At 34.5% G+C, this 11,249-nt stretch overlaps 1 pseudogene; it reads right to left on the bottom strand.

Moving 5' to 3' along the window:
* Positions 1-4,698, bottom strand: LOC112757884 (pentatricopeptide repeat-containing protein At1g77360, mitochondrial-like; annotated as a pseudogene).
* Positions 4,699-11,249: the final 6,551 nt, after the last annotated feature.

Here is an 11,249-nt window from a genome sequence, read left to right as displayed (position 1 = left end):
CATCTCAAACCATATTCAAGCCTCCATATTTGAGCATAGCCCCTGACTAATTCATCGGCAATGATAGTTATAACTTTATAAGGTACATTAATTGAGAATAAGGAAGACATTGCTGAACCTGCTTTCTATAGTTGAAATAGGACTAACTACAATGTAAAGTATGTGAGATTAGCTAAAGCCTAATCAAATAAAGGCTCCTTGACAAGAAGATCAACTTTCTCATGAAGAAATTTGAGCATATCCTCTCGTCCTTCCTTTATAAGCAATTGTCTTAACTTGACAAATGTTGAACCTTGTGGAGTTCCATTCTCTATCATCTCTTCCATCAAAACACAAGCTTTCATAGCATTTCCCTTTTGGCACAACCCATTGATGAGGACTGAATAAGTGTGCAAACTTGGGACAAACTGTTTTGACTTCATATACTTCCATATTTCATAGCTATCTCTAGTTCATTTCTCTCAGAGAACATTTTTATCAACATTGTATAGGTATCTGCATCCGGTTCGCAAGACTTAACCACCCGGCGGAAGACCCTAAAAGCTCTATCAGTCTCTCCCTGGCTTATCAAACCGCTTATGATAACATTGCAGGTCCTTGAATTAGGATCAACACCATTGGATTCCATCTCTTGCAAAACTCGATGAACATTTTTGAATTTGTTTGCTTTACAGAAAGCACCAATTAATGCATTATAAACCACAACATCTGGCTTGAGTCCCTTGCTTTCCATCTCTATGAATGTGTTGATAGCTTCATCAATCTGATTTTCCACCCCATATGTGTGGACCAGGACACTATAAATAAAAGATGTTGCGCTGCAATTGTTAGCATCCATTTCCTTTACTACCTCTACAGCTTCATCAACTCTTCCGGCTTTGCAAAGAATGTCAACCATTATTCCATATGTGACAATATCTGGATCGCATCCCATATGAACCATCTCTCTAAAAACATCTCTTGCTTTCGGAAGATTCGGAGCCCTTCCCCATCCATCAAGCAATATGCTATAAGTTTTTGAGTCCGGAACAAAGCGATCCTTCATAGAATCAAAGATCTTCTAAGCCTTCCTCACATTCTTGGACTTGAACAATGCACTTGGGAAACCGTTAAATGCAGCAAGATTTGGAGCCATGTCATATTTTTCCATGACAATAAACGTATAAAAAGCCTCTAAAGACCAGTTTGATTAAGAGCAGTGTCAAGTGCCACTGGAGGACAAGACATCATAGTCTTGCATACCATTCTAGTTGCATCTGTAATCTCCTGAACTGGTTCAATTGTACAGTAAAATTTAGCAAACAACACCCATTTGGATAACAGTATTTTGTTAATGTCAAAAACTCTTATCATTGTTCCTTCCAGATCAATCCTAATTCAGTGGCACAAATAAACAAACACATGGTGTACATAACATGTTACTATATGGGTATGAATAGGCATGTTATGCGGAGCATGGCTGAGAAGTGCATGAGGTGGACGGGTCCGTGGGGAGTGTGGAGCACCGGTGGGGTAGCGACGGCGGCCGCAGCGGCGGACGGTGGTTCAAAGCTTACCAGAACAGCAGCGAGGAGACGAGGGGTAGAAGTTTATCGGTATGCTTAAACAAGTTTTAGAAGTTTAAATTCTGTTTTATATATACAAATAATTTATTTAATAATAAATTTTTAAATAAAATTATAGTATGTAATTGATTAATCTTTAACTTGTTAAATTCGGAGATTATGTGAAAAAACAAAAAATAATTACATATTAGTAATTAATCCTTAATTTTTATTTCCACCCCAAAAAATTTTCATAATCTAATTTTATTGAAAGTGAAATGGATGCGAACAGTTGAGGGTGTGTTTGGTAAACACTTAGAAGTACAAGAAGTATGTTCAATTTTCTTGATTGCTGTAATTTTTGTTTGGCTAACTTTTTTACTCTAAACACTAACATAATTCTGGATTTGAATTTTCTTTCATCAGAAGTAACAAATTCAAATGGTAACTTTTGCTTTCACTTGATAAATTAAAAAATTAATTGACATTCTATCAATTTTGTTATTCAATCTCATCTACAATAAAAGATACCAAAAACAATCATAAGAGTTTTTGAATTTTTTTTATCGCTATGCTTTACAAATAAATATTTTTTTAATATTATTATTAATACTCTTTGTTAAGTTTTAATTTTTTTCAAATTTTTATTTATTTATTTTTTAATAGTATGAATATTTTTATTTAGAATTTTTTTATGTTTATTTAGGTATATTATTATATTTTTTAATAGAAGTTTTAGTATTCATTGTTCATATAAATTTTTTTAATTATTTTTATTAATACGTATTTTTTTATAGAATTTTATTTTTTTATTTGACTTTGTATATCTTTTATTATATGTTCTTAAATTAGATATATTTTATTTATTATGGTTAATTTTTATAATATAAATTTCATTAGAAAGATATAATTAAATACAAAAAATTAAAAAGAGTACTAAAGAAGAATACTAACAAATTATAATTAAAAGAGTACTAAATTTCAACACATAAATTTAAATTCTTTTCAAAAGAAATTATAGTCAAAGAGTGTTAAAATAATATAATTTTGAAAGATATAAATTTATGTCTTCTTTAGTAATTTTTGTTTAAATGTAATTTTGAATGATGTAATTCATTTTAATACAAAATTACCAAACATAAATCACATTAACACCAACTCACTTTTTATCAAATTCAAGTTTGTAAAATTAATTTTAGGAAAAGTCTAGGGGGCAGCAACTTTGTATTTTCTGGCCAGTACTTAACCATCAAAACAAAAATGAGTGATTCTCCACCATTAGATGTAATCTCACACCATTAAAAATACTATTGATGGCCAATTGATGGTTACAAAATATTAAAATTGCTGGCCCCTAGCATTCCTCTTAATTTTATACAAACTCTTGTTTGTAAACTCTAATCCAAACACACACTGAGCCATTGGAAGCTTAAGGTTTTGATACCATAGGCTGCATTTATTTACATAGAAAGGACACTGAGATCCATAGAGACATAAAATCATATTTGACAAAGGAGATATGGATAGAGATAATGTGTTTAGAGATACTAAAATAGTATATTTTATGTCTATCCTGACCGAAATGACACGGAAACATAACAAGGACACGATTTATTTTTTATTTTTTTTTATTATTCTTGTTAATTTTTCATAATTATACTTTTTTTATTATTATATTTTTTATCTCAAATTTTTTGAATGAAAAAAAATAAAAATAAATTAAATTTTTATAATTTATTTTAGTTTATCACTATTTATGTCTCTATTTTTTTATATTTTATTTTTTATGTTTTGTCATATTCTATTCTCATAAACAAATACAGCCATAAAGCAGACATCAGAACTTAGCCGAAGATAAATGAAATGAAAAAAAGAAAAAAAAAAAGTTTGTGCTTGTCATAGAAACGAAACTAATCTCACTGATCAATGCTTTCTGTTACATACACAACTATATATAAGCAGGGTAGTTACAATTTCAATCGAACATAATCAATCATAATTAACACCTCTTATACGACACTGACAAATCTATAACTAACTTTCAACTAACTCAGTTTTTATTCTTTAACTTTACAATAGCTTCTGTGTGTCAGCTAAAAAGAATACTACACTAATACAAATTTAAAAAATATACACTTAATTAGATTAAGTACATAAAAGCACCCTAACTACTATATACTTAAAAGGAAAAGATGACATTATATTTTTTTATATTTTTAATAAGTATCCTATAGTAAAACATTTATTATTATCGTTGTTGTTATTATTCTCCTTATTAAGATTATATCCGTTAAAAAAAGAGTTAATAGTTAAAATCGTCCTAAAAAAATATTTCGATCTCCATTTTAGTTCCTGAAAAATGAAATTAATCAAATTCATCCCTAAATAATTTTTTTTAATCACATTCTTTCCTTCGTTAATTTCTTAATACTACCGTTAACCTGGAATGTGAATTGACAGTGCAACATAGTAAACGGTGTCGTGTTGCATTCTTCATCCCAAAAAACAAGCGTTCTCATTCGTTCTTCTTCTCGTACCTCCAGCTGATAAAGAAGCCTCACTGTCGTTGCACAGTGGTGTCGTCACTTCCGCTGTCGCTGGTCGAAGCCACCCCTGCACATAATTTTCATTGCTCCATCGCTCTCTCAATCGCCTTCTCCTTTTTTCACTCACGCATTGAGGAAGAAGGCTGAACAAGGAGCTGGGTTTCGTGACCCAATCACCTTCTCCTTTTTCTGTTTTTGTTGTGCTCAAACACCATCATTCATCTACTTTCATGGAACAAAAAATAATCTACATTAAACCAAATCTCCCCATTCAAAATTTAAATTAATTTCTCTAATGAAAATAATGAAACTAAAATCACAACAGAACAAAACAAAACTACCAACTTCAAATTAGAAACTAACATAGGTTTGCATGTGACAAAAACCACAATAAATTTCACAAATAAAATCCCAATTGATTAAGAACCCTTTGTCCTATTGACAACCCACGGTGGAAAAACCCGCATAAACAGCGGGTGAGAAAGCGAGCCACCCTTAAAGAGTTGCAATCGATTCGAAGAAAACAAAGCACCCAAAGAAGAAAATGAAACCCAAAGAGAAAATACAGCTATAGTAGCTGATGTCACAGTAACCACCGCTGCTACCATTATTAGAACATACGCCACCGCCACCGCCTCTGGTTACCTGACATGTACCCATCTCGCAAAAAGGTCGCCGGAAGAGCTCCAAATTAAGGATTTTGAACCCCACAAGATCTCGCAGCACCACCGCAATGCACTGCCTCAGACACAAGCATTTCACACTGAAAAAGAAAGAAAAAAGAAAGAGATTTTTGGAGCGAAACAGAGGGATGACTGTTATGATAGGTGGTGATGGGGAAAAATGCGGCTTAATACCCCATCCTGGACATCAAACGGCATCGTTTCAACCTTTGGAGGCAAAAAGAACAAAATTATGTCGTTTTAGAGTGCGTTACGCTGTCAATTAATGTTCAACGTCAGCAAACGTTAGCCACGTCATCAACTGAGATGACGAAAGGACGAACTCCATCAACGCGATTATCTTTCGGGGACTAATTTGATTAATTTTATTTTTCGGAGACTAAAATGGAGATTGAGATATCTTTCGAGAACGATTTTGACTATTAACTCGTTAAAAAAAGTTTAAATGAGGGGCATTAATTCCAATTTCAATAGAAAAAGAGTAAATAAGAGTAGTCTTATTTACTAATCACTAAGATGGTTTTGGGTTTATTGATCCATTGGTACTCAAAATAAGAGATATCATGCATTGAAATTGGCGTGTTGACTGTCGTTTGATTATGAGATATCATCCCCTTTTGCCTCATAGCATTGACAAGATCCCACATGATCTGGTATTGCCTTATTTTGGCCAAAGACTCAATCATTGAGTGATATGCCTTGATGTCGTGTGAGTAATTTCGCTGCTTCTCGGCCTACTCGAAGAACCGAAACGCCAACATACCGACATTCCCAAAACTCTGGAGGACACTCTGGACCAAATCTGGTGAAACTCTAAAGACCAGTTTGATTAAGAGCAGTGTCAAGTGCCACTGGAGGACAAGACATCATAGTCTTGCATACCATTCTAGTTGCATCTGTAATCTCCTGAACTGGTTCAATTGTACAGTAAAATTTAGCAAACAACACCCATTTGGATAACAGTATTTTGTTAATGTCAAAAACTCTTATCATTGTTCCTTCCAGATCAATCCTAATTCAGTGGCACAAATAAACAAACACATGGTGTACATAACATGTTACTATATGGGTATGAATAGGCATTGTTAGATAATTAAATCAAGAATATTCAAGAGAATAGTACAACTACACCATACTAGAACTATCATGAAATTAGAAGTTACAAGAATTATAAGTGATGAAACTAGAAGCTAGAAGAATCACAAGTCAAACTTTATCTCCTAATCAAAATTGAAGGCTACAAATCAAGTTGGAAGAATCATGAACAAGTTATACTCATCACCTCCATACTAGAAGAATGATAAATCATGAATTGGGAGCTTCAAGATTGATGACTAAGAATTTGAAACAAAATTGAACAAGGAACTTGACTAGTAAAATTTCTACTTGTTTCTTGAATCATTACAACTAGTGCTTAGTTGTTATAAAAATTACTATTTTATTATGAAGGTTTGCCTATATAAAGGTTTCATATGTATGTTGTTAATTATCTCTCCATGAATCAAAATACTTAGTGTTTGTTTCAAAAATTCTCTCCTTATTATTATGAGTGTTAGTGAGTTTGAGAGATGAAAAATATGATAGTGTCATTTATATGAGTGAGTGATCCTAGGGCCAATTAGTTGTGGGTATTATACTTACATTTGGTATCAGAGCTGGTTAATCCAGCGCCTGGTGTTTGAGAGTTTGTGAGGTGTGGGAGAGTTCTCACATAGTTGTTTGTTCATAGAGTCGGTATGGCAAACACTTTCAATATTGTGTGGTCCGGTCCCAAGTTAGATGGAAAACTTGATTATAGTTATTGGGAGACTTTGATGTCTACCCATTTGAAGGCCCAGAACCTGTGGAATTTCATTGAACCGGGTTTGCAAGAAGGAGCAGATGCTGCCCAACAAAGGAGAGATCAATTGGCGCTATCTCAAATTCATCAAGGAGTAGATTATACGGTGTTTGTCAAAATAGCAAATGCCAAAAGTGCAAAGGAAGCATGGAACACGTTGAAGCTGTCATACAAAGGCGTAGATAAAGCTCAGAAAGCAAAGCTACAGTCTTTGAGAAGAGAATATGAAAGGTATGAGATGTCTAGCTCAGAAACTGTTGAGCAATATTTTACTCGTGTTACAGACCTTGTAAATAAGATGAGAGTCTATGGAGAAGATATGCCCGATAGCAAAGTGGTGGAGAAAATTCTTCGCACCATGCCGATGAAGTATGACCATGTGGTGACTACGATACTAGAGTCCCACGATATGGATACCATAACGATTGCAGAGTTGCAAGGAACCATGGAAAGCCACATCAGCAGAATATTGGAGAAGTCAGAAAAATCAACTGAGGAAGCCCTGAAAAGCCGAGTGAATTTCAACAACGTTGCAGAATCAAGCCGTACACAAGAAGGACGAGGTCGTGGTTTTAATTTTCAAAGTAGAGGCAGAGGAAGTTTCAGAGGTAGAGGTCGTGGCAATTACAACCAAGGAAGTTACAATAACTTTACACCACCTAATCAAGGAAGAGGTGGAACGAATTTCAGGCCTGTCAACCGAGGAAGAGGTCGAGGAAATTTTCATCAAGAAAGAACCAATTTCAACTGCTTTCATTGTGGAAAGTATGGACACAAAGCAGCAGATTGCAGATTCAAAGTGATGAATAATAATCAAGCACACGTTGCAGAAAATCAGCATCAAAATACTGATAATAATCCGGGTACTCAGACTTTATTTTTTACAAGTAATTCATGTGCTAAAGATGAAAATATATGGTACTTGGATAATGCTTGCAGTAATCATATGTCTGGTAGAAAGGAGTTATTTTCTTCATTAGATGATTCAGTTAAACTATTATTGAAGTTTGGTAATAGTACAAAGATCCCTATTGAAGGAAAAGGGCACATACCAATTAGATTGAAAGATGGTTCTCTGAGTTATATTTCTGATGTTTTCTATGCTCCTGAACTTGATTACAATTTACTGAGTATGGGGCAATTATCTGAGAAGGGATATAAGATGATAACTTATCGTGGATATTGCACTGTATTTGACAACAATGGAAGGTTTATTGATAAAGCAAAGATGACTTCAAACAGAATGTTTCCATTAAAAATTCAACATGTTAATCCCTCTTGCATGAGTTCTGTGATACTTGATGATAACTGGTTATGGCATATGCGGTTTGGGCACTTTCATTTTTCTGGCCTAAACTACCTGTCAAGAAAAGGACTTGTTTCTGGTCTACCACGGATTCATATTCCCAATTGTGTTTGTGAGATTTGTCAACTGGGAAAGAAGCACAGAGATCCATTCCCTACAGGAAAGTCTTGGATAGCTAGAAGATTACTTGAAATTGTGCATTCAGATCTCTGTTCTGTAGAAGTTCCAAGTAATGGTGGTAGCAGGTACTTTATCACTTTTATTGATGATTTTAGTAGATATACATGTGTATATTTTCTGAAGCAGAAATCAGAAGCATGTGATGTCTTTAAGACATTCAAGGCATTTGTCGAAAAACAAAGTGGCTGTAAAATCAAAATTCTTAGAACAGACAGAGGAACAGAATATCTTGCGTGTTCAGAATACTTTAAGCAACACGGAATTCAACACCAACTAACAACTAGATATACTCCTCAACAAAATGGAGTTGCTGAAAGAAAGAATAGAACCATCATGGATATGGTCAGATGCATGCTCAAGTCAAAACAAATGCCTAAAGAATTTTGGGCAGAAGCAGTTGCAACAGCAGTTCATATTTTAAACAGGTGTCCAACAAAGAGTGTCCGTGATAAAACTCCAGAGGAAGCTTGGAGTGGAAAGCGGCCTTCCATTCATCATTTCAGAGTCTTTGGGTGTATCGCTTATGCCCATGTACCAGATCAATTAAGGAAGAAGTTAGATGACAAAGGCGAGAAGTGTATCTTTATTGGCTATAGCACAGACTCAAAAGCATACAAGTTGTACAATCCAGAAACAAAGAAAGTAATCATCAGCAGAGACGTGACGTTCGACGAGAAAGACATGTAGAACTGGAACACAAAGACAGAAAAGCAGCTGACTATAATTCCAAATACATGTGACGAAGTAGAAGAAAGACAACCTGACACAACTGAACAACCAGAATCATCTAGAAGATCGCAAAGAGAACGGAGACTACCTGCTAGATTAGCAGATTATGAAGTTGGCAATGACAACGATCCGTCCGATGAAGAAATCATAAATTTTTCTCTATTTTCAGATTGTGAGCCATTGAACTTTGAAGAAGCCTCTAAAACAACAATTGGAAGAAAGCAATAGATGAAGAAATTCATGCCATTGAGAAGAATGACACATGGGAGCTGACAGATTTACCAGCAAATAAGAAGCCAATTGGAGTAAAGTGGGTTTACAAGACTAAGTACAAATCCAGTGGTGAAGTTGATCGTTTCAAAGCAAGATTAGTTGCAAAAGGATACAAACAAAAACCAGGTATCGACTACTTTGAAGTATTTGCTCCTGTTGCTAGATTAGACACTATTCGTATGATTATTTCACTCTCGGCTCAAAATAAATGGAAGATACATCAAATGGATGTTAAGTCTGCATTTCTAAATGGCACTTTAGAAGAAGAAGTGTATGTTGAGCAACCTGCAGGATATGAAGTTCTTGGAAAAGAAGATAAAGTTTATAAATTGAAGAAAGCTTTGTACGGGTTAAAGCAAGCACCAAGAGCATGGTACAAGAAGATTGATTCTTATTTCATTGAGAATGGTTTCAGAAGATGTCCGTTTGAGCATACTCTTTATATCAAGTTCGTTGAAAATGGAGATATCTTGATCGTGTGTCTTTATGTTGATGATTTGATCTTTACTGGGAACAATTTGAAGATAATTGTAAAATTCAGGGAGGCTATGATAAAGCACTTTGAAATGACAGATATAGGCTTGATGTCTTACTTTCTTGGCGTTGAAGTGGTTCAAAGAGATGATGGAATTTTCATTTCTCAGAAGAAATATGCAAATGATATTTTGAAGAAATTTCAGATTGAGCACTCAAAACCAGTTTCTACTCCAGTCGAAGAGAAGTTCAAATTGTTGAGAGAAGATAAAGGAAGAGCAGTAAATCCCACATACTACAAAAGCTTGATTGGAAGTCTGAGATACTTGACTGCGACTAGACCAGATATTGTGTTTGGAGTTGGTTTGCTTAGCAGATTTATGGAGGAGCCTTGTATCAACCATTTGCAAGCGGCAAAGAGAATTCTTCGATATATCAAAGGTACTCTAAATGATGGAATTTATTATGAGAATACTAATGAAGTAAATCTTGTTGGCTACACTGATAGTGATTGGGCCGGAGATATAGAAACAAGAAAAAGTACTTCAGGATTTGTATTTCATGTTGGTTCTGGTGCAATTTCATGGTCGTCAAAGAAACAACCAGTAGTAGCACTATCTACAGCAGAAGCAGAATATATAGTAGCAGCAAGTTGTGCAACACAAGCGGTTTGGCTAAGAAGAATTCTTGAGGAGTTAAACGAGAAACAAAGTACTCCAACAACAATATTTGTGATAACAAGTCAGCTATTGCACTTTGCAAAAATCCAGTATTCCATGGAAGATCGAAGCATATTGATATTCGATTTCACAAAATTAGAGAATTGGTGAATGAGAAAGAAGTTTTGATTGAGTACTGTCCCACTGAAGACCAAGTTGCAGATATCTTTACAAAACCGTTGAAGACAAAATTATTTAACAAGTTGAAGAAGATGTTTGGAATGATAAACTCTACAAGCTTGATTTAAGGGAGGCAATGTTAGATAATTAAATCAAGAATATTCAAGAGAATAGTACAACTACACCATACTAGAACTATCATGAAATTAGAAGTTACAAGAATTATAAGTGATGAAACTAGAAGCTAGAAGAATCACAAGTCAAATTTTATCTCCTAGTCAAAATTGAAGGCTACAAATCAAGTTGGAAGAATCATGAACAAGTTATACTCATCACCTCCATACTAGAAGAATGATAAATCATGAATTGGAAGCTTCAAGATTGATGACTAAGAATTTGAAACAAAATTGAACAAGGAACTTGACTAGTAAAATTTCTACTTGTTTCTTGAATCATTACAACTAGTGCTTAGTTGTTATAAAAATTACTATTTTATTATGAAGGTTTGCCTATATAAAGGTTTCATATGTATGTTGTTAATTATCTCTCCATGAATCAAAATACTTAGTGTTTGTTTCAAAAATTCTCTCCTTATTATTATGAGTGTTAGTGAGTTTGAGAGATGAAAAATATGATAGTGTCATTTATATGAGTGAGTGATCCTAGGGCCAATTAGTTGTGGGTATTATACTTACAGGCATGTTATGTGGAGCATGGCTGAGAAGTGCATGAGTTGTACGGGTCCGTGGGGAGTGTGGAGCACCGGTGGGGTACCGACGGCGGCCGCAGCGGCGGACGGTGGTTCAAAGCTTACCAGAACAGCAGCGAGGAGACG

The sequence above is a fragment of the Arachis hypogaea genome, chromosome 6 (assembly GCF_003086295.3).
Source record: "Arachis hypogaea cultivar Tifrunner chromosome 6, arahy.Tifrunner.gnm2.J5K5, whole genome shotgun sequence".
Classification (NCBI taxonomy): domain Eukaryota; kingdom Viridiplantae; phylum Streptophyta; class Magnoliopsida; order Fabales; family Fabaceae; genus Arachis; species Arachis hypogaea.
Note: the sequence above shows the minus strand (reverse complement) of the source record. Positions and strands in the feature narration are given on the sequence as shown.